This window comes from Herpailurus yagouaroundi, unplaced genomic scaffold (genome assembly GCF_014898765.1).
Source record: "Herpailurus yagouaroundi ecotype Mexico unplaced genomic scaffold, PumYag 220, whole genome shotgun sequence".
In the NCBI taxonomy this organism is placed as follows: Eukaryota; Metazoa; Chordata; class Mammalia; order Carnivora; family Felidae; genus Herpailurus; species Herpailurus yagouaroundi.
In genome coordinates, this window is record NW_024412451.1 from 307,859 (window position 1) to 330,899 (window position 23,041).

The following is a 23,041-nucleotide window of genomic DNA, read 5'->3' on the forward strand; positions in this document are numbered from 1 at the left end:
CCTGTAGATGTCTGAGTCACAGATACACTGATTGTCCTCACACCTTTAGCAACATTCACAAGCACTGATAGCAGCAAGCATCTGAGTCAGTCCCTAACTAAGGGGACCAGAAACCGAAAGCCACCCCAAGAAACCAACCAACTACGGCAGTAAGGTTACACGAATTCTACTTATGTGCATAGATTTCTGATGAGTCATTCATTCAGTAAACATTTATTGAGGATTTACTATATGTCAAGCACTAAGCCAGGTGCCAATGAGAACACGGAGATTAAAAACTAAAGCCCTTATTTGGATTTTTATTCAAACAACTCTGCTTTAAAAAAAGGGGGGTGGGCAAAGGAAGAAATAAAGGCACAAAAACAGCAGAAGGAAAGAGAAGGAAAGGGAGAGAGAAAATTAGGAGATAATTACAGAAATCTGAACAGTGAATATTTTATGATATTGAAGAAGTACTCATTTTTAGTGCAATAATGGTATCGTGGTTATGTTTTTTGTAAAGGTACCTTATATTTTAGTAATATAATTGAAATCTTAATAAAATTATTTGATGTCTGAAATTTGCTTCAAAATATCCCAGTTTGAGGAGGGGAGTATAAATGAAACAATACTGGCCATGAAATAATTGCTGGAGCTGCACAATGAGTACACGTAGATACATTTTATTATTAGCTTTATTTTTGCAACTATTTGAAATTTTCCATAAAAAAAAAAGTCCCTGCTCTCCAGAAGCTCATAACACAAGGAATCAGATATTCCAACAAATACACTACTGTGTAGTTTAACAAAATTTGACAGAGTGCTATTCAAACTCCAAGGAAAGTGACTGCCCCCCTGAGATAGGCAACAGAAATCAGAGAAGATGTCAAAGGAGCATCCTCGGCTTGACCAGAGTCTTTTAGAAAAAGTATTAGAGGCAAAAGGGCGAACAAGTGGTACAAAGGCATGCAAATGCGAAGCAGCAGAATTCCTGCGTACTCTTTGGATGACCATGTTACTTAGGAGCACATATTCCGGAGCCAGACCACCTGGAGGTCCTGCTCCTGAGGGCCTACTCTGAGACATCGGTCAAGCTACTTGCAATGCCTCTGTGCCTCAGACTCTTTACCCATAAAACAGGGATTATAACAATACATACTTCACAGGGCTATTGTCAGGAGTCAATGAGTTAGTACATGTGTAAAATGCTTAGAAGACAGTAGGCAAACAATAAATGTTAGCTGCAAGATATAAAATTGATATACAGAAATCTATTGCATTTCATTATAATAATAACAAAGTAGCAAAAAGAGAAATTAAGAAAATAATCCTATTTGCAATGGCATCAAAAGGAATAAAATACCTAGGAATAAATTTAACAAAGGAGGTGAAAGACCTGTACTCTGAAAACTTTAAGACACTGATGAAAGAAATTGAAGACACACATAATTGGAAAGATATACCACGTTCGTGAATTGGAAGAATTAATACTATTAAAATGTCTATACTGCTCAAAGCAATCTGTAGATTCAATGCAATCCCTATCAAAATACCAACAGTATTTTCCATAGAACTAGAATACATAATTCTAAAATGTGTATGGAACCACAAAAAACCCCAAATAGCCAAAGCAATCTTGAGAAAAAAGAACAAAGCTGGAAGTATCATGATTTCAAACAATACTACAAATCTATAGTAATTAAAACAATATGCTACATGCACAAAAATAGACACATAGATAAATGGGAGGTAATAAAGAACCCAGAAATAAACCCATGTTTATATGGTCAATTAATCCACAACAAAGGAGACAAAATGGGGAAAAGACAGTCTCTTCAATAAATAGTGCTGGGAAAACTGGACAGCTACATACCAAAAGAATGAAACTGGACCACTTTCCTACACCATACACAAAAAAACTCAAAATGCATTAAAGACCTAAACTTAATACCTGAAACCCTAAAACTCCTAAAAGAAAACATAGGCAGTAATCTGTTGGATATTAGCATTAGCAATATTCTTCTGGATCTGCCTCCTTGAGGCAAGGGAAACAAAAGCAAAAATAAACTGTTAGGACTACATCAAATCTTTTGCACAACAAAGGAAACCATCAACAAAATGAAAAGGCAATTTACTGAATGGGAGGAAAATGATATATCTGATAAGGGGGTAATATCCAAAATATATAAAGAACTCATACAACCCAACATCAAAACAAAAACAAACAAAAAAAAAAGTAACTCAATTAAAAAATAGGCAGAGGAAGGGTGCCTGGATGGTTCAGTCGGTGGAACATGCGACTCTGTTTTCTTTTCTACGTTTATTCATCTTTTTGAGAGACAGAGACAGTGTGAGTGGGAGAGGGGCAGAGAGAAGAGGAGACACAGAATTTGAAGCAGGCTCCAGGTTCTGAGCTATCAGCACAGAGCCTGATGCTGGACTCAAACCCACGAACTACAAGATCATGACTTGAGCTGAAATCAGACACTTAGCCCACCAAGCCACCCAGGTGCCCCTGGAACATGTGACTCTTGATCTTGGGGTCATGAGTTTCATGAGCCCCATGTTGGGTGGAGAATTTACTTAATAAGAGAAAATAAAAAATAAAATGGGGAGAGGATCTGAATACACATTTTCCAAAGATGGCATACATATGGCCAAGAATCACAGGAAGAGATGTTCAACATCACTAATCATCAGAAAAATGCAAATCAAAACCACCATGAGTTATCCCCTCATACCAGTCAGAATGGCTAGTATCAAAAAGACAAGAAATAACAAGTATTGGCAAAGATGTGGAAAAAATGGAACACGTGTACTGCTGCTGGGAATGTAAACTAGTGCCACCGCTAGGGAAAACAGTATGGCGGTTGCTCAAAAAATTAAAAATAGAAACACTATATGACCCAGCAATTCTGCTTCTGGGTGTTTAGCTGAAGAAAACAAAATGTGAATTCAAAACGATATATGCACCCCTATGTTTATTGCAGCATTATTTACAATAGGCAAGATACAGAAGCAAACCAAGTATCCACTGATAAATGAATGGATAGAGACAATGTGATACACACACACACACACACACACACACACACACACACACACACACAATGGGATATTATTCAGCCATAAAAAAGAATGAAACCTTGCCAGCGTGGATGCACCTGGAGGGTATTATGCTAAGTGAAATAAGTCAGACAGAAAAAGAGAAATACCGTAGGATTTCACTTATGTGTGGAATCTAAACAAACAAAACAGAAATGGACTTGTAAATACAGAGAACAAACTAGTGGTTGCCAGCCGGGGGAAGTGTGGGGATGGATGGGTGAAATAGGTGGAAGTAATTAAGAAGTACAAACTTCCATTTATAAAATAAATTAAGTCACAGGGATGAAAAGCACAGCATAGGGAATACAGTCAATAACATTGTAATAACTTTGTATGGTGACAGATGTACACTTGTAAGTGCACATTTCATAATGTATATAATTGTCGAGTTACTATGTTATACACCTGAAACCAATATAATCTTGTATGCCAACTATACTTCAATTTATAAAAATGTTACTGCTAGTAATGGTAGCAGTATCCCAGTCCACAATACTACACGTTTGAAAGTCTCATCTAATTTGTACTTGTTTTTGTTAGACTGTACACTTGTAAAGTAGGGACTATATCTATTTATCTCTATATCCCCAGAATCTACCCTGAGGCCATGCCCATAATAGCCACTAATTAAGCAACTGTCCTTTCAGGCACTAGAGAAGAGACCACCAAAATCCTCTGCCTAGCCTCCCTCATTCCCCTATAGATTATATCCTCAGTTCCTATAATTCTTTGGCTTCCTTTGGCTCCCTTTCTTGTTTCCACCTCCTCCCTTCCTCTGCTCCAGGGATGTTCATTCACTAATGGTGATCTCTGGTCTCATCCCTGGCAGGTGTTCCAATGCTTCCTTTTGCTCTCTACCCACAGCTATATTATCTAACCAGCCTCTGCATCACTTATTCTGCAATTAATAGAAGGGTGAACGGAGGCTGTATTTCTCGACCATTGGTCTCATACCTATTTGTGAGAAGGAGAATTCTCTGGAAAAGAGAAAAGCAGATAAGATGGTAACAAGAACACAAAGCCTTCAAACACAGCTCCCTCGTTAAGGGAATCCTGTAGATATATTTGTACAACCAACCAAAATCTCACTGGGGTTTGGGGAGGTTCAGAAACTGCTGGGGAGAAGATGGAGGCATGATGGGCAGGAAGCTCAGCTATATGTTAATTTTTATTTTGCAAATTTCAGGGTTTATTTTCCCCCCACTAGTAAACATCTTCATTTTCTCCCCAGAGCAGAAACTCAAAGAGGAAGAGAATATGAAAATCCTCAGAGCTGAGAAGATACAAGATCACAGGCAGCTACAGACTGGAAAATAAGAATAAGGTCAGATGCAGGCTGTTCTCAAATCACAGCTCTGTACAAAGTGCCCTCTACCCTGAGCAGAGGGGTGGGGCCGGAACATGATCCTTGTCTCCCCTAGAGGCGAACGAACTGCTGGTAAAACGTTAACTACCCAGGATGGAAGGAAATTGAGCCCTTGGAAGTACTTCTCCCTACTCATTTCTCCCCCTGAGAGGAGAACAATTCAAGGCCATATTCCCAGCCCTACTATTTTATGGGTTTTTTTTTTTTCCTCTGAAAAAGGCTGAGGAGGGGATCACAAAGCAGAAATGGAACACTGGAGCATCTTAAGCATGCTTTGTTTAAAGGTCAAAGTCTTGTGAAACATGCCAATCTCCCTTCACTGCGTCTCTGTGTCCCTATCTGAACCCAGAACTCCTCTTATTGGGGGGACTAGAGCAAGAAAGGAAAGAGGGAACTGGGAATAAATACAAGCAAATAAATACAAGCAGAGTGGGAGGCCCTTGCAATACTAGGTGTGATTATTAAGGGAAATGAAACTAGTCTTCTTGTAGGGATCAGACTGGTTCTGAGAGCAACTCTACATAATAAATAACCAAACTAGTTTAAGTAACAACAGAAGTTTTGGAATAAATGTACAGCCACCCAGGACAACTACTTTAAGGTGCCCGTATTTATCTGGATATGATATACTTATAAAAGTATATAGATATACTTTTATAAGTATATATAAGATATACTTATATAAGTATATATAAGATATACTCCTAAAACTCACATGAGTCTCATAACTTTATTGTCTTAAATAGGACCAAGGAACAGTTTGACATGACCAGGAAAGTGAGGAAAAACGAAAGAGCAGGGAGAAGAACGGAGTGTATATGGTGGCAGAGATGATGGAGATGAACAAAGAAGAGCCAGAGACAGATGTCATACAAAAGGAACAGTAAGTTCTTATCATAAATACAGAGATGGAAGCAGTGATCTAATTATGGCTAAAATCAGTTCCTAGGCCAGCTTTCCCAGTTGAAGCTTTCCTGGGTGACTCCATCAGCCAGCCCTGTGTGGTCCAGGAGTATGGCAGAGTGGGAGTAGAAATGGGCAGAAACAGATACTAACTTCTCCCACTTCCGTTTAAACCCAAGAAGACCTTTATTCCCCTACACAGGAAAACTGGACTTTGCACATCCGTTGGCTACTTTGTATCAGATAGAGAAATTTGCTTAATGCCAATTCTTCAAAGAGTCAGCTGTAAAACTTTGCCTGTCAGTAAATAAACAAATTAAAGAGCAAGAGTTATTAGTGCTTCATATGTTTTTGAGCTCATTGTGTAAAGCAACCTCCGTTCTTAAGAATCCTAAGTCCTGGGGTGCCTGGATGACTCAGTCAGTAGGACATCAGACTCCATATCAGGGTCATGAGTTCAAGTCCCACATTGGGTGTAGCTGAGAAGGAAAAGAAGGAGGAGGGGGAGGGGGAGGGGTAAGGGGAGGAGGAGGAGAAGGAGAAGGAGAAGGAGGGGAAGGGGAAGAAGAAGACGAACCATAAGTCCTCCATATGACCCAGCAATTCCACTCCCATATATATATACCCAAGAGAAATAAAAACTACGTCCACATAAGAGTTTGTACACAAATGTTCATAAACAGCATTATTTATGCTAGCCAAAAAGGTGCAAACAACCCAAATATCCATCAACTGATGGATGGATAAACAAAATGGGGCATGCAATGGATATCATTTGGCAATAAAAAGAAATAAAATACTGATAAATGATACAACATGGATGAATCTTAAAAACATCATGCTAAGTGAAAGAAGCCAGTCACAAATACCACAGATTGTATGATTTTATTTATATGAAATATCCTGAATAGTCACATTCATAGAGACAAAAAGTAGATTACTGGTTTCCAGTGGAGGAGAGAGGAGATGGAGATGAGGAGCATTGCTAATGGGTATAGGGTTTCTTGTTGGCATCATGAAAATGCTCAAAATTGACTGTGCTGATGGTTGTTCTACAATTCTGTGAACTTACTAAAAATCATTGAATTATACACTTAAAAAAATTTTTTTTAATGTTTATTTTTGAGAGAGAGAGACAGAGCATGAGTGGAGGCGGGGCAGAGAGAGAGGGAGACACAGACTCTGAAGCAGGCTCCAGCCTCTGAGCTGTCAGCACAGAGCCCGATGTGGGACTCAAACTAGTGAACCATGAGATCGTGGCCTGAGCCGAAGTCAGACGCTTAACCGACTGGGCCAACCAGGAGCCCTGAATTATATACTTTAAATGGATGAATTGTATGGTATATGAATTGTATCTCAATAAAGCTGTTCTTCAAAAAAAAAAAAAAATCTAAAGGTCTGGAATTGGACTATGTCAGCTAGCTGGAGTCTAGGTTTAACTATACTATCCCGTAAGCCCATTAAGACCCATAGCCAGCCAGTAACACTGCAAAAATCCAAACTTTTGCTTTAATTAAAATAAAACAAAACAGGGATGCGTGGCTAGCTCAGTCAGTAGAGCGTTATGAATCTTGATCTCGGGATCATGTATTCAAGCCCCATGTTGGGCATGGAGTCTACTTAAAAATATAATAAACAAACAAACAAACAAACAAAACAAAAACTGACATTAAGGCCTTGGACCTCATTTGTGCTCTCTCCCTATGAGCTCTATATGACTTGTTCAACTGATTTAATAAGAAACATGTCCAAAGTAATTATGGAAATCATTCAGTGATATCACAAATATTTATTGAACATCTATTATGTGAAAGGTACTATTCGAGGGCCTGGGAGTTTAACACGTCATCCCTGCCTACAAGATGCTTACCGTACATTCACCAGTCTCAAGAGAGCATGGTAAGTAGTACAAAAGGGGTAAGTGCTGGGGACGTTAGGGGCATAATCCCAGGTTGGTGTGTTAGTGTAGTAGATTACAGAAGTAAGGTATAAACCAAAGCCTGAAAGCTAACTAAAACTGATATGAAAATAAAGAGGCGTGACAGGAGTGTTCTAGGCAGAGAGAATAAGTACAAAGGCCCAAACTCATAGAAAGCAGGGAATTTCAGGAATTAAAGTAGTTTGGTGTGGCTGAGGCATAATGTGCAAGAACTGGGGAGGGGTGGAGGGCAGGACTGGGACAGTGGAAGCTGAAGAATACTGAGGTCTTTTACATTTGTAACGTGACAAAAAACTGGGGAGCCTTGCTGAAGAGATCAAATTGCAGCCTGAGGGCTGCTTTAGAGAAGGATGGAAGGAATTTAATTATGGAAAAGGATATGATCAAAACTTTGTTTGGCAAGGGCCACTTCAGCTGCATTGTGGATGGCAAATGGGAGGGGGCACGGAATTAATAGGCTGGAGCAAGGAAGGGGGTCAGAGAGAAGATGTAGCAGGAATCCAGAGGAGATGATGGTGGCCTGAGTCAGTAGCATGAATCAGGTTGGAGAAGAGGGGACAGGTTAGAGAGTTACATAGGAGTTGGCATTGTCATGACCCCAGACTGACCAGATGAGGGAATGCCAAAGGGAAGGAGAACGGTGGCAGGTGTGTGGCACAGATCACTGTGGGCTACGAGCCCACATATATTATTATAATAAGAATTATAATAATAACTATTATTATTTTTATTTATTTTTTTTTCAACGTTTATTTATTTTTGGGACAGAGAGAGACAGAGCATGAACGGGGGAGGGGCAGAGAGAGAGGTAGACACAGAATCGGAAACAGGCTCCAGGCTCTAAGCCATCAGCCCAGAGTCCGACGCGGGGCTCGAACTCACGGACCGCGAGATCGTGACCTGGTTGAAGTCGGACGCTTAACCGACTGCGCCACCCAGGCGCCCCAACTATTATTATTTTTAAAGAACCAGGTTTGGAGGTAAGGTAAGTTCAGTATGGGACATGTTGCACATTCAAAAGCAGATACCCAACAGACAGTAGAGATCTACAACTCAAGAGTGATGGATTATAACTGAAGTCACAGACAGGAAGGCATAGAACAGGTCAGAACTCTAGAGACCAGTGACATTTATGGCATGAACAGATCAGAAGAGGTGGCAAAGAGAACTGAAGAGGAATGGTCAGATTGGTGGGGAACCAACAGAGTGAGGGCCATGGCAGCAGTTTGAGTGAAGTAGTGGCCAAGAGTGGCACCTGCTCTGTGACATTAGGTAAAACAAAGGTGCGAAGTACAAGGGAGTGGGGTGGGGCGGGGGTGGGTGGGGGGATCAACTCTCCAATGCTGAGGAATGGGTGGGAGATAAACAAATTGGAGATACTGGCTAAAAACAAGTCCCTTTTTTAAAAAAATATTTACTTATTTTTGAGACAGAGAGAAACAGAGTGTGAGTGTGGGAGGAACTGAGAGAGAGGGAGACACGGAATCCGAAGCAAGCTTCAGGCTCTGAGCTGTCAGCACAGAGCCTGACGTGGTGCTCAAACTCGCGAACTGTGAGATCATGACCTGAGCCGAAGTCAGACTCAACTGACTGAGCCACCCAGGCGCTCCCAAAACAAGTCTTTTTTTTTTTTTTTTTTTAAGTAGGCTCTGAGATCAAGAGTCAGACACTTAAGCTACTGAGCCACCCAGACAACCCTGAAAACGACTCTTTTAAGAAGTTTGTCTATACAAAGGAAGACAGTGATAGAGTGGAAGTCAGCAAGAGGAACAGGGTTCAAAAAAAAGAATTTTTTTTAACATGAGAAAGATCTAAATATATTTAAACATGGAAATAGATGCAAGGAGTTTGTAGTTTCATATTATAATCATGATCTTTCCCCTAAATCCTCCCCCTCCTTCTCACAGAAAACCTGCAGGGAAGATCTTACAATATGCTAGGTGCTAAGTATTTTAAGCCAAAGCAGTTTCAGTGCAGATCTGACTAACCAACATCCTTGAAAACAGGGTACCTCTAATGCCTCCGCTGACATCTGCTCTCCTGCCAGCTCTTTAGCTCTTTATTTATAGCCACACATAATATAAGACTTCTGATTTTCTCATCATCTTTAAAACAGTCTAATTCTTCTAAAAATTTTTAATGTTTATTTATTTTTGAGAGGGAGAGAGACAGAGAGCGAGCAGGGGAGGGGCAGAGAGAGAGAGAGGAAGACACAGAATCCCAAGCAGGTTCCAGGCTCTGAGCTGTCAGCACAGAGCCAGATGTGGGGCTTGAACCCACGAGCCATGAGATCATGACCTGAGCCCAAATTGGACACAACCAACTAAGCCACCCAGGCGCCCCAGTCTATATTCTTCCAAAATGGGCTTTTCAAAACCATAAGTATTTGCTAACTTATAAAGATCCATCAGAGACATGCACATGGTTGCCCCCTCCCTCTTTTCTTGTGTCAGCAGCAGAATCTCCACTGCTATTTCTGTGGGAGTGCTTATTTGTTATTGTTTTGGGAGAAGCTGTGGTTTCAGAAATGGAAAAGAGAAGAATCTGTCAAAGCAGCAAGGGCATAGGAGGTGCCTACCCTCGGACTGAAGGTCAGGAGGGCTGTTCTGCCTGCCCACTAGGCAATTACTCAAAATGTCATCCCCACCCTGCCTACAAACCTCACCCCATTTTTTTAAACTACTTGATATTTCATCCAAGTCATTTAGCAAATAACTCTGAGAAGGTTAGAAAGCTTTCAGCTACACATGCATCACTTGAATAGCAGGCTGCTTCCCACCAACCACCCCCCCCACCGCCGCCCCGACCAACCTCAGACCTACGACACTGAGTTGGGGCTTTGATGGGGTGAGGTTGGCAAGAGGACTCAAAAGCAAGGAAAATGTGGGCCTTAAGTGAAGGACAGGGTGGGCGTTGGTCAGGTACTACAGTGGAGGGCTGATGGAAGCGTCCAAGTCCTATGAGCCTGAAATCTTGGAAAAGGAAGAAGAGTTTAGATGAGAAGCATCTGGGAGATGAAAAGGTATCAAAGGGTAAGCATCATTTTAAAAGCATGTCTCATGTTAATCCAATTCCAGGAAAGGTAGATCAAACTCTTTTCCTTTCTGTAGAATATTTCTAAAATCCAGGACTTAAGTGTGTTAGTCAGGGTTCTCCAGAAAAACAGAACCAATAGGATGGATATATCTAGATACAGAGGTTAGATAGACAGAAAGAAAGACAGATTGACATAAAGAAAGAGATTTATAAGGAATTGGCTCACTTGATTAAAGAGGCTGACAAGTCCCCAAATCTGTGGGCTAAATCACTAAGCTGGCGACCAGGGGAGCCAAAAATGTAGTTCTAATCCAAAGGCCAGGAGGCTCCAGACTCAAGAAGAGCCAAAATTTCAGTTCAAGTCTGAAGGCAGGAAAAAGCTGATGTCGCAGGCAGTAAGGAGGAATTCTCTCTTACTCAGAGAAGGATCAACCTTTTTGTTCTATTCAAGCCACCAACTGATTGTATGAGGTCTACCCACATTAGGGAAGACAACTTGCTTTACTCAGTCTACCAACTTAAATGTTAATCTCATAGGAGCACCTGGGTGGCTCAGTCCATTAAGTGTCCCACTTGGGCTCAGGTCGTGATCTCGTGATCTCGTGGTTTGTGGGTTAGAGCCCCACGTTGGGCACTGCGGTGACAGCTCAGAGCCTGGAGCCTACTTTAGAGTCTGTGTCTCCCTCTCTCTCTGCCCCTCCGTGACTTGTGCTCTCTCAAAATAAATAAATATTAAAAAAAATTTTTTTGATAAAAATAAATGTGAATCTCATATAAAAACTCCCTTATAAAAACACCCTCACAAAAACACCCAGAGTGATGTTTGACCAAATGTTTGACCAAATATCTGGGCACCCCATGGCCCAGTCAAGTTGACACATAAAATTAACCATCACACTAAGCTAGTAATACAGTTCTGTCACATGGTTCAGTCAACATTTACAAGTCCCTGTGCTATGAAATACACATAGCTAAATCAGATCCCTTCCTCCTAGTGGGAATAAGATTGATAACCCATATATAATTATTGTAATAGCATTAAGTACCATGAAGGGGTCTAAAAGCCAAAAACATTCAGGATAGGGAGAGACTATTTCTTCCATAGGGTTTCAGGGAAAGAGTGTAGCATTTCAGCAGGGAATTGAAGGATGATGATAATGGCATAAAGGAGGAGGGCATTCCTAATGAAGAAAAGAAACAAAAAAACAAATAATCAGGAAAACATGGTGAGTCATCTAGTTTAACTGTATTTTAAAGTGTATGAGGAGAAACCAAAGCAATCTGTATAACGGGAGGTGGTCAAGAGAACCCAGAGCTTCCCAATCTTCCCAGTAGAACTTTCGAAGAACCTACACCCTTTGGCCAGAATCTTTCTGAACTGTTTCAGTTCAGCTTTCAAATATTTCTGGGAAGTAACTTACTTCCCATTCTGCTAACTCCTCCCATCTCCTCGAGTTCCTCGTCTCCAGTCTTCAGTATGCCCGGTTACCCATTAGGCTACAGGTTTAAAAGGCTTTTTGGAGTACCTGGGTGGCTCAGTCAGTTAAGCATCCCGACTCTTGGCTTTGGCTCAGGTCGTGATCTCACAGTTTGTGAGTTCAAGCCCTGCGTTGGACTCTGCACTCTGTTCCTGAGTTTGAGGCTTGGGTTGTGCTGACAGCGCAGACCCTGCCTGGGATTCTCTCTCCTTCTCTCTGCCCCTCCCCCACTTATGTTCACCCCCCCTTCTCAAAATAAATAAACTTAAAAAAAATCTAAAAGGCTTTTGAAGAGGAATCAGAACCTAATCAACATTTATTAACATGTTTCATAAAATACATTTCAAGTCCAAAACAATGAATCTCAAATTCATGGAACAAATATCTATCATCACCTACTATCACCTACTACTATCATCTATCATGCCCTGTGATAAATCCTGGGGATATAAAAATATGTTTCCTGCCCTAAAGTGACTCACTGTCCTCTTTAATGTTTTTTATTTTTGAGAGAGGGAGACAGACAGAGCATGAGCAGGGGAGAGGCAGAGAGAGAGGGAGACTTAGAACCCGAAGTAGGCTCCAGGCTCTGAGCTATCAGCTCAAACTTGTGAACCATGAGATTAGGACCTGGGCTGAGGTCAGACGCTCAAACGACTGAGTCACCCCGGCACCCCTCTCTCTCACTGTTCACTTTAGAACAAAGACTCATCAGAAGATGGAGAATGTCTTTGGAGACATCTTGAGAAGGGCCATGCGAAAGATATCTTCAAAGTCAGTTCTAACCCAGAAAGCAATTTTGCCTGGTTTGTGACCACAGGAAGAAGGGTACCCACCCTATCTTCAAATTAGTGCTCAGTAGCTGCTAGCACAAGTCACAGTGGTGGAGCCAACCAGTGTGCACCGAGCACCTCCAAGTGTCAGGCGTTGTATTAGGCTTGTGAGATACAAAGAGGAGGAAGAAGTATTTCTGAAGTGCTTCCTGTTAACCAGGTGCTATGGCAGGTACTGGAAACACAGTCCCTCAAGATGGGAAGGAGTATCCTAGAGAAGCAGGAAGCAGCAATCACCTAGCTTACCTATCCTGTTGCCTGAATTGCCCTGGTTCATCTTCCTCCAACACTTTGATTCAACTTGCTCTCCACTTTGATAGTCAAAGTGATCTCCCTAAAATACAAATCTGATCATGTCAATGCCCATACCATTACCTTGGGGATAAAATCCAAACTTCTTTACCTAGTATGCCAGGCTCTTCATAATGTTCCCTGCTTATTTCTAACCACGGTCCCTCCGTACTCCCTGTTATAATATACTCAACCACTTACAGTTCCCTGAATATACAGGTAGCCCTCACACCACTGACTTTGTACACACTATTCCCTCTGCCTGGGAGGCTCTTTCCTCAATTTTTATTCCTCCTTTAGAATGTTGTTCTTGAAAAGAGAAAAAGGGAAAAAAGCCTTGTCTGACTGATCTCAACACCTCCACCCTCATTCCAGATGAATTATGAGACCCTCCTCCTCTGTGCTCCTATAATACTCAATCTGTCCCTGAGTCATGACATTTGTCATCCTGCTCTGTAATTGTCTGTTTATTTGACTATCTCATAAGACCATGAGCCCTTTAAGGACCACTAAAATCCTTAGATTTTATTCCCATTAGATGCCCAATATAATGCTTAGTATCTAGTAGTCATTCAGGAAACTAAATACCTCTTAAGAGATTGAATGAATGAATGAATGAATGAATTAATTAATTAATTAATTAATTAATTAAAATGTCAAGCATTTACTGGATTCTGTGTGTGACACACATGTTAAAACCTACAATTTAATGAATATTTATTGGATACCTATAATGTAAGTAGTTTCTTGACAGGTACTTTAATAAAAGTCCGAAACAAAGACACAGTTTCTAACCTTAAGTTGCTTTCAGAGGAGTGAGAAAAGTTAAATATGTACTCAGATAAAGAATAGGGCATACTAACAGTGCAATCATGCTACTAAAGTTATCAAAAGGGCAATGGATGTCCATGGCCACCAACACATTGTTTTCCAGAATTGTTCTTACAACAACCCTAGTTAGACTGGCTAAGTAAGAATGAACCTTTTCTACTTAGTTCAACCAAGACTAAGTTTTCAGACGAACTAACAATAGGAACAAAGAAAGAAAAAACACAAAGGAATTTTTTTTTTTTTAAAGACAGACATTTTCAGTCAAGGATAGCCAGAGCCTAACAAGGAATTCTCAGTGGATACCACCTGCTGACATCTGAACTTCCTTGGACATCAGATCCAACTCATCAGGCCCCTAACTGGCTCACCAAGGATTTGGCCTGACTTAGTTTTCACTCCCTTTCAGGAAATCTTGGGTGGCACTTGCTGTGTTTAAGCTGACAAGTCCAGATCCCTGGGGAAGGAGCCCTTCCTTCCCTTTCTGCTGCTTCAGGCTCCTCTCCTGAACTTAAGCCTGGCCTGAGCTTAAAGGTGGCCACCCCCTTTGCCCTACCTAGAGATCATTCTAATTTTGAGACCCTAGAATTTCTCCCGAAATTCTGCCTGGAACTCACCTTTCTCTGTCTTCTTTTATTTTCTTATTTTAAAGTTTATTTATTTATTTTGAGAGAGACAGAGACAGCATGAGTGGGGGAGGGGCAGACAGAGGGAGAGAAGAATCCCAAATAGATTCTCAGTGTAGAGCTGGACATGGGGCTCATAAGATCATGACCTGAACCTAAATCAAGAGTCAGATGCTTAGCGGAGTGAGCCACCCTGGTGACCCTCTGTCTTTTTTTAAAATCCCATCTGGAATATCTGCCTCAGCCTGACCTTTGTCAAGGACGGTTTTACCCTTTAGGGTATCCAGCTGGTTTCCTCTCCTTCCGCTCAACTTATGCTACTTGGCCTCAACTCAGATATTTACTGGAATGCCCCTCCACCTTCCTCCCAACCTTTGCAGGTTTGCCCAGTTCACTTGTTCAGGAAGCCTTCCCTGAGCAGCATAGTCCACAGGGCAGCTCTCCTACATATGAACTCCAAAAGCTCTGTTTGCTACACTCAGTGCTCTGTGTTTCATTACATGCAGTCCCAACTCTGATTTATATGTTTACCTGTCTTATTACCTCTGACCACACCCAAACTGTAACCTTCTTAAAGGAAGGAACTGTATTTTATATTTCCCTCCTCCCCCAACTGCACCTACCCACGACTGAGAACAGTTACTGAGCACCTACAGTTACGTAAGTTACTGCTCTGGTGCTTTATGTATGTTATTTCACTTGATCCTCACAATTTTCTCACACATGAGAAAACTGAGGGTCAGAGAACATGAATAAAAGGCCAAGGCTACACAACTAAAAAGTGGCAGAGCCATGAAGGGAATCCAGGTCCCCCAGCCCCCAAAGCCTTGTGGCTTCCAAACCCAGCTGGCACCGCGCGGGGCAGGCGTTGCTGACCAAGCTGTTCCCAGGCCCAGGCGGAGAGCCAAGGTATACAACCCAAGACAGCAGAGCCAGCTTGATACCTCCCTCCTCCAAAGCCCACATCTGGGTCTCCCTGGGTCCCTGCAGGGTCTCCCTGGCTTCCGGCACTAACACTCCACCCTGTGCCAATTCAGGCAACAGCCCCACTCTGTTCCACAGGTGGCTTATTGGAAGCCCTGATCAAATGCATAAGATGTCAGGAAATGAAAAGTCAAACTCCTCTGAAGCAGATTCAGAGAAGTGATCCCTGAGCACTGGCTTGCTGGGAGGGAGCCCCTCCCTATGGCCATCCAGTTTCAGCTCTTGTGTTTTCCTTTTGGGGCCTGTCAGGCAACTTTGGGATTACAGGAACAAGACTTTTGCCAATAAGCCCTGTCTAAAAGAGATAGGCTGGGGGGACGCCTGGGTGGTTCACTTGGTTAAGAGTACTCTTGAGTCTCTCTCTGCCCCTCCCCGCCTAGCTCACTCCCGCATGTGCATGCTCCCTCAAAATAAACAAACAAACAAACATTAATTAATTAATTAATTAATTTAAAAGATAGGCTGGAAGAAACCCTGACACTGTGTAAACCCCAGGTCAGCAGGAACTCCTGTCTCTTCTCCTGCCTCACCCTGACCCAGGGCCACACCTTCCACATGCCCACATGGAAGGAGGCCTCTCCACTTTGGTAGTAACAGGTACCATTTACTGAGTGCCTATTATGTGCCAAGCACTATACCCAGTGCTTTAAATGTTTATCTCAATGAATTGGTTTTTTTAACATGGATTTCTTGGGGCATCTGGGTGGCTCAGTTGGTTAAGCATCCGACTTTGGCTCAGGTAATGATCTCCCGATTCATAAGTTCGAGCCCCGAGTTGGGCTCTGCACTGCTGGCTGACAGCTCAGAACCTGAAGGCTGCTTCACATTCTGTGTCTCCCTCTCTTTCTCTGCCTCTCCCCAGCTTGTGCTCTCTCTCTCTCTCTCTCTCTCTCTCTCTCTCTCTCTCTCTCTCTCAAAAATAAATAGGTAAACATTTTTTAAAAACATGGATTTCTTACTTTACATGTGTGTGCACATGTGAGTGGGGGATGGGCAGAGGGAGAGAGAGAGAGAGAGGGAGAAAGAGAAAGAATCCCAAGCAGGCTCCATGCTCAGCACAGAGCCCAATGTGGGGCTCGATCCCACAATCCTGGGATCATGACCTGAGCCAAAATCAAGAGTCAGATGCTCAACCGACTGAGTCACCCAGGCGCCCTAATCTCAATGAATTCTTATTAACATTCTGTGAATACAAGGTCTAGTGCTGTAGTTGAGGACACAAACTCTGGGGTCAAACTGTCCAAGTTCAGAATCCCAGCTCCACCACTTACACATTGCATGGACTTGGTCCTGCTACTTAACTTCTCTGTGCCTCAATTTCCTCATCTGAAAAATGACAACTACACCAGCACTTAATTCCTAGAAATGTATGAGGATTAAATGAATTAATAACTGTAAGATGCTCAATGAATTTTACTGTTATAATAACTATTATGGTAGGCATCATCTCCTTTTGACAGGTGTAGCAACTGAGTGTTAAGAGAGCATAAATCACTTGCCAAGGTTCTTTGCCAAGGTCAAAGAACAAAGCATGAACTTAAATCCAGATCTGGTCTATCTGACTCCAAAGGCATCTGACTCTTACATCTAAGAAATCCCAGTGCTTGAAGTCTCTCTCACAGAGAGTAGCTGGGATGATGAAAGAGCTACACAAGGACCCAGGCTAGAACTAAGTTCCCAGGGCCCCATTGTTGCAGGGCCCAGAGGCAACCCCAAGAATGTAAGGTCTGGAAACATTTCACTCACTCTAACCCCAGTAATTTTGCACAAGTGACCTCAGGCTGAAATGAATATATGAAAGGCAGTATTGAAGAGGCAGAAGTCACAAGAGGACATCACAAAGCCTTAGCAAGATGGTTTTTCCAAGGAGGGGAAGTCCTACCCAAGTTCACTTGGTGCCTTGCTAGGGTAGAGGGGATCCAAACTTAGTGTGAGAGTCTCAGAAAAAGTTTTGGCACCAATCAGTCCGAGCATTTTTGCACCCTGTTCTCTCTACCCCATGCTTTGCTACCACTAACCTCCTGGTCTGAATGAAGTAATAGTAGTTCCCTAAAGATAATTCTGCAGGACCTCAAATTGCCCTTCCTTCTCACTGATGATGTTCTTAGAAGTAGCTAACAAATCTTGTTTCCAGGGCCCCAAGGCACAGACACTCATGCCCATCTCTGGGAATACTTGAGGGCATGCTCTCGTGTCATGAGGAGCTGAGAGACAGGTGAGGGACCATCAGAGTTGCCATCCCCACCACCTTGCCCATCACAGGATTTCTGAAGGAGACATTTCCTACTTCCCATGGTCACTATGTCCTGAAAAGGAGAGTCAGACACTGCAAGGAGCTAGGCTCCTGCCCCTCTCTCCTGCATCAGCCATTTCCAGGATCAGCCTTGCTTGTCCGGTTCTGAGAGAGCTCTCAAAAGCGGCCTAATAAGAGAGTTGGGTACTGAGGGAATTGGGTCCAGAGAGCCTTGTCCAAGAAAAGACCAACAATTAATAATCGGAACAGGGAGTGAATTTCATTTATCCTTGAAAATTCAGCACCTTACAGTTGGTAGTTAGGTGACAGTATCAGTGAAATTAAATTGTTCTTAAAGGTCAGAATGCCTAAATATTGGTTAGAAACAAGCCCCAAACTTGACCTGTTTCCTGTTTGCCAACTTGTCTCTAATTGTCCCAGGACAGGATAACACCTCTGTCATAGAAGCGCTCCGATCCTGTGGATCCTGCTCACAAATCCAAGGGTGGTGATAACTAAATAGTCAACATCCAATTTCTGAGAACTGACCTCGATTGCTCAGGAAGGTCTGATGTTTCATCCTCCACTTCCTCACACCCTTACACATTGCACATCAATAATAAAACAAAGTGAATTTCAGACGAGATTAAGGACATTTCTAACATCTTTTTAATCAGCACTCTGACAACACATTACCACCACATTGCATTAAAAAGCAGAAACAGGGGCGCCTGGGTGGCGCAGTCGGTTAGGCGTCCGACTTCAGCCAGGTCACGATCTCGCGGTCCGGGAGTTCGAGCCCCGCGTCGGGCTCTGGGCTGATGGCTCAGAGCCTGGAGCCTGTTTCCGATTCTGTGTCTCCCTCTCTCTCTGCCCCTCCCCCGCTCATGCTCTGTCTCTCTCTGTCCCAAAAATAAATAAATAAACGTTGAAAAAAAAAATTAAAAAAAAAAAAAAAAGCAGAAACAGAGAGCAAACAAGCTCCTAAATCACTTCCTCTCAGCAACAATCACCTTGACCCCACATTCTGATCCGCATGCACACACAAGGCACTTGTAACACACACGTGCACTTTAAACTAAATGGCAGTGACATACAAGCCATTAGCATGCCACACACAATTCACAGAAGTGTGCCCTGGGCCCCCAGGCAATATTAAGAATATAACCCCACCCACCCCTCACTGCAGAGGAGCACTGGGAGCTAAAGCATGCACATGCATATCTGTGCTCTGTGTGTTCTGTCAGGTTCTGCAGGGAAAGAAGAAAACATGAAGCGGGACCCTGATGGCTATGAAAACAATTTCCTGCTATTTGTTTCAGGGAACTACAGGCAGGAAAGAACCGGGAAAGTTATCTAAACAATCAGCCCACTATGGAAACCGAATGTGATGCTCACGGGAAAGTTGTGGAAGAGGTGGGAGAACAGGAAGGGAAGTCATATCAAACCAAAACAGGAGAATTCTGTGCAACGGTAAGGAACCCCCCAACTGGGCCCTCCTTCCCCAGGGCAGAGGGGGGCTCCTGACTCCAAAGGCTGTCCTTACCACACCCACAGTGGACATCTTCGGGCTACTGAAATAATTCTCAACCTGCTCGTTGGGAGAAGGCAGGCACATGAGACAGAAGAAGCTTTCAGGGCTCTGCCACACCCGCCCTGCCTCCCAGCTGCTAATCACAGCATCGGACCTGAGGACAAGAAGGAAGGTAAAAGACGACATCAGGCAAATTCAACTCCAGATAAGAAAACCCACGTCCAGGGTAGGGCAGTGACTTTCTCAAGGAGTACTCAGCTCACACAGAACCAGCTCTCCTCACTTCTGGCTCAGGGCTCTCCCCTGACCTCTGGATCTCCTTGAGGCCACGATGTGGGAATATCTCCCAAAAGTGAACTGTATAAAACTCCCTTGTCCTCACTCACGGTAGGGGTATTAACTGGATCAGCCCTCCAAACTCATTAGTGGATGAGAGGAAGAATGGTATTTCCTCCTGTTTATCTACACTGCCTGGCTTGGCGCCCTTAGGGAGATCAACTCTCCACTTCAAAAAAACCCACTGCTATGGGTGACAGGGTCTCCACCTCACATCCCAGGCTGCAGCCCCACTGTCTGCACCCTCACAGGGTGAAGCAACTAAGCTTCGTGGAAAGCTCTACCTTCGGTGCAACTGCCCCTCTCAGGGCACAGCCCCCTACAGAGCCCTGAACCCCTCCCTTGTTTCCCATACTCCCCCAGTCTCACCCCAGAGGACAGATGAGAGAAGTGAAACCCACCCTGAGGGGAGAGAAGCAAATGAAGGGTGAAAGGAAAGTGTGAATAAAGGATGCTGCTTCAAAATGCCTCCCTATCATAAATGTCAGCATGATTTCATCCATTCCCGGGATGGAATGTACCCTTCCAACAGCCCAGAGAAAGAAAGCAAGCTTAGGCTACATTGTCGATGCACAGGGGGATGACACCCGAACTGTGGGTGACTAAAGAAACCAAGATTCCACTGCCTTCCAGAATCCACACATCCAGCCCCCACTATCAGTGTTTGAGAAACTCTGCTTTTGCCAAAAAACTGCTAGGACTGATCCATGAATTCAGCAAAGCCACAGGATATAAAATCAATGCACAGAACTGGCTGCATTCCTATATACCAATAATGAAGCAACAGAGAGAGAAATCAAGGAATCGATCCCATTTACTATTGTACCAAAAAACCATAAAATACCTAGGAATAAACATAATCAAAGGGGTGAAAAATCTATACACTGAAAACTATAGAAAGCTTATGAAACAAATTGAAGAAAACACACACACAAAAAGGAAAAATATTCCATGCTCCTGGATTGGAAGAACAAACATTGTTAAAATGTCAATACTACCTAAAGCAATCTACATATTCAATGCAATCCCTGTCAAAATAACACCAGCATTCTTCACAGAGCTAGAACAAACAACCCTAAAATTTGTATGGAACCAGAAAAGATTCCAAATATCGAAAGCAATCTTGAAAAAGAAAACGGGAGGCATTACAATCCCAGACTTCAAGATGTATTAAAAAGCTGTAATCATTACGAGTATGGTACTGGCACAAAAACAGACACTCAGATCAATGGAACAGAATAGAAAACCAAGAAATGGGCCCGCAAATGTATGGCCAACTAATCTTTGACAAAGCAGGAAATATCCAATGGAATAAAGACAGTCTCTTCAGCAAATGGTGCTGGGAAAACTGGACAGCGACATGCAGAAGAAGGAACCTGGACCACTTTCTTACACCATATACAAAAATAAACTCAAAATGGATGAAAGACCTAAATGTAAGACAGGAAGCCATCAAAATCCTCGAGAAGAAAGCAGGCAAAAACCTCTTTGACCTCGGCCACAACAACTTCTTATTCAACACGTCTCCAGAGACAAGGGAAACAAAAACAAAAATGAACTATTGGGACCTCATCACAATAAAAACTTCAGCACAGAGAAGGAAACAATCAGCAAAACTAAGAAGCAACCGACGGAATGGGAGAAGATATTTGCAAATGACATATCAGATAAAGGGTTAGTATCCAAAATCTATAAAGAACTTATCAAACTCAACACTCAAAAAATGAATAATCCAGTGAAGAAATGGGCAAAAGACATGAATAGACACTTCCCCAAAGAAGACATCCAGATGGTGAACAGACAAAGGAAAAAATGCTTAATAACACTCATTATTAGGAAAATACAAATCAAAACCACAATGAGATACCACTTCACACCTGTCAGAATGGCTAACATTAACAACTCAGGCAACAACAGATGTTGGCAAGCATGCGAATAAAGAGGATCTCTTTTGCACTGCTGGTGGGAATGCAAACTAGTGCAGTCACTCTGGAAAACAGTATGGAGGTTCCTCAAAAAAGTAAAAATAGAACTACCCTATGACCCAGCAATTGCACTACTAGGTATTTACCCAAGGGATACAGGTGTGCTGTTTCGAAGGGGCACATGCACCCCAATGTTTCTAGCAGCACTATCAACCATAGCCAAAGTATGGAAAGAGCCCAAATGTCCATCGATGGATGAATGGATAAAGAAGATGTGGTGTGTATATATACAATGAAGTATTACTCAGCAATCAAAAAGAATGAAATCTAGGGGTGCCTGGGTGGCTCAGTCGTTAAGCATCCGACTTCAGCTCAGGTCATGATCTCACGGTTCATGAGTTCCAGCCCCACATCAGGCTCTGTACAGACAGCACAGAGCTTGGAGCCTGCTTCAGATTCTGTGTCTCCCTCTCTCTCTACCCCTCCCTCACTCACGATCTGTCTCTCTCTCTCTCTCTCTCAAAAATAAATAAACATTAAAAAAAAACAAAGAATGAAATCTTGCCATTTGCAACTACATGGATGGAACTGGAGGGTATTATGCTAAGCAAAATTAGCCAGTCAGAAAAAGACAAGTATCATATGACTCCACTCATATGAGGAATTTAAGATACTAAACAGATGAACATAAGGGAAGGGAAGCAAAGATAATATAAAAACAGGGAGGTGGACAAAACATAAGAGACTCTTAAATATCGAGAACAGAGGGTTACTGGAAGGGTTGTGGGAGAATGGGCTAAATTGGTAAGGGGCAGTAAGGAATCTACTCCTGAAGTCATTGTTGCACTATATGCTAACTTAGATGTAAATTAAACAATAAATTAATTAATTTTAAAAATGTTTTTTAAATAAAAAGAGAAATTCTGCTTTCAGTTGATTCAGGGTGAGACCTATAGATACTCAGTTTTCAACAAACATCCCAGATAATTCTGGTACAGATGATCAAGGACCATCTAAGAGAAGTCCTACCTCCCCACTGCCCCACCTGACACTGAGTGGCTAAGAGCATGTGTTGTGAAGTCCCCAGGACCTGGCTTCCAACCAACTCTAGTGCATGAGCTGCAAAGCCCTGAGCAGATGACTGCACTTGAGTCCCCTGCATCTGTAAAATGGGGCTTATGAAAGTACCCACCACATGTGCTGTTGTGGGGAATCTAGCTATTTAAAGTGCTTAGCACACTGCCTGGCAGGTAGTACACACACAATATTTGCTGGGTACGAGTTTTGTTCTAGTTGTCAGTGGTATCATAATTGGTAAGCATACCATATTTGTGGTCTATTAGTATTTTATATTGCAATATGTACACATGAAACTCATTTCTCCCAAGAAATGGACAGATCAACTGACTTCTCAGGGTTTCTAGAGCTAGCAGCTTCATTATTAGCTTAATCCTAAATTACTTCTGCCCTATGCCCTGCTAGTCTGAACAACCCCTTTCTGCCCCTGAACACTGGGCTCTCAACGAAAGTTTAAATTAAAAAAAATTCTTTTAAGTTTATTTATTTATTTGGAGAGAGACAGAGCAAGTTGGGGAGGGGAGAGAGAGAGGGAGACAGAGAATCCCAATATGCGCTGTCCGCA

General features: G+C 42.5%; 2 long non-coding RNA genes across 2 annotated transcripts in view; one reads left to right on the forward strand and one right to left on the reverse strand.

The window, feature by feature from the left end:
• LOC121018505 (uncharacterized) overlaps positions 1-23,041 on the reverse strand; it is a 101,237-nt gene that overhangs the window by 44,715 nt on the left and 33,481 nt on the right. The window lies entirely within an intron of this gene.
• On the forward strand, positions 3,457-5,700 carry LOC121018506 (uncharacterized). The gene is made up of 2 exons (XR_005785205.1): positions 3,457-4,411; positions 5,200-5,700. It is a non-coding gene; the product is annotated as an uncharacterized LOC121018506 (long non-coding RNA).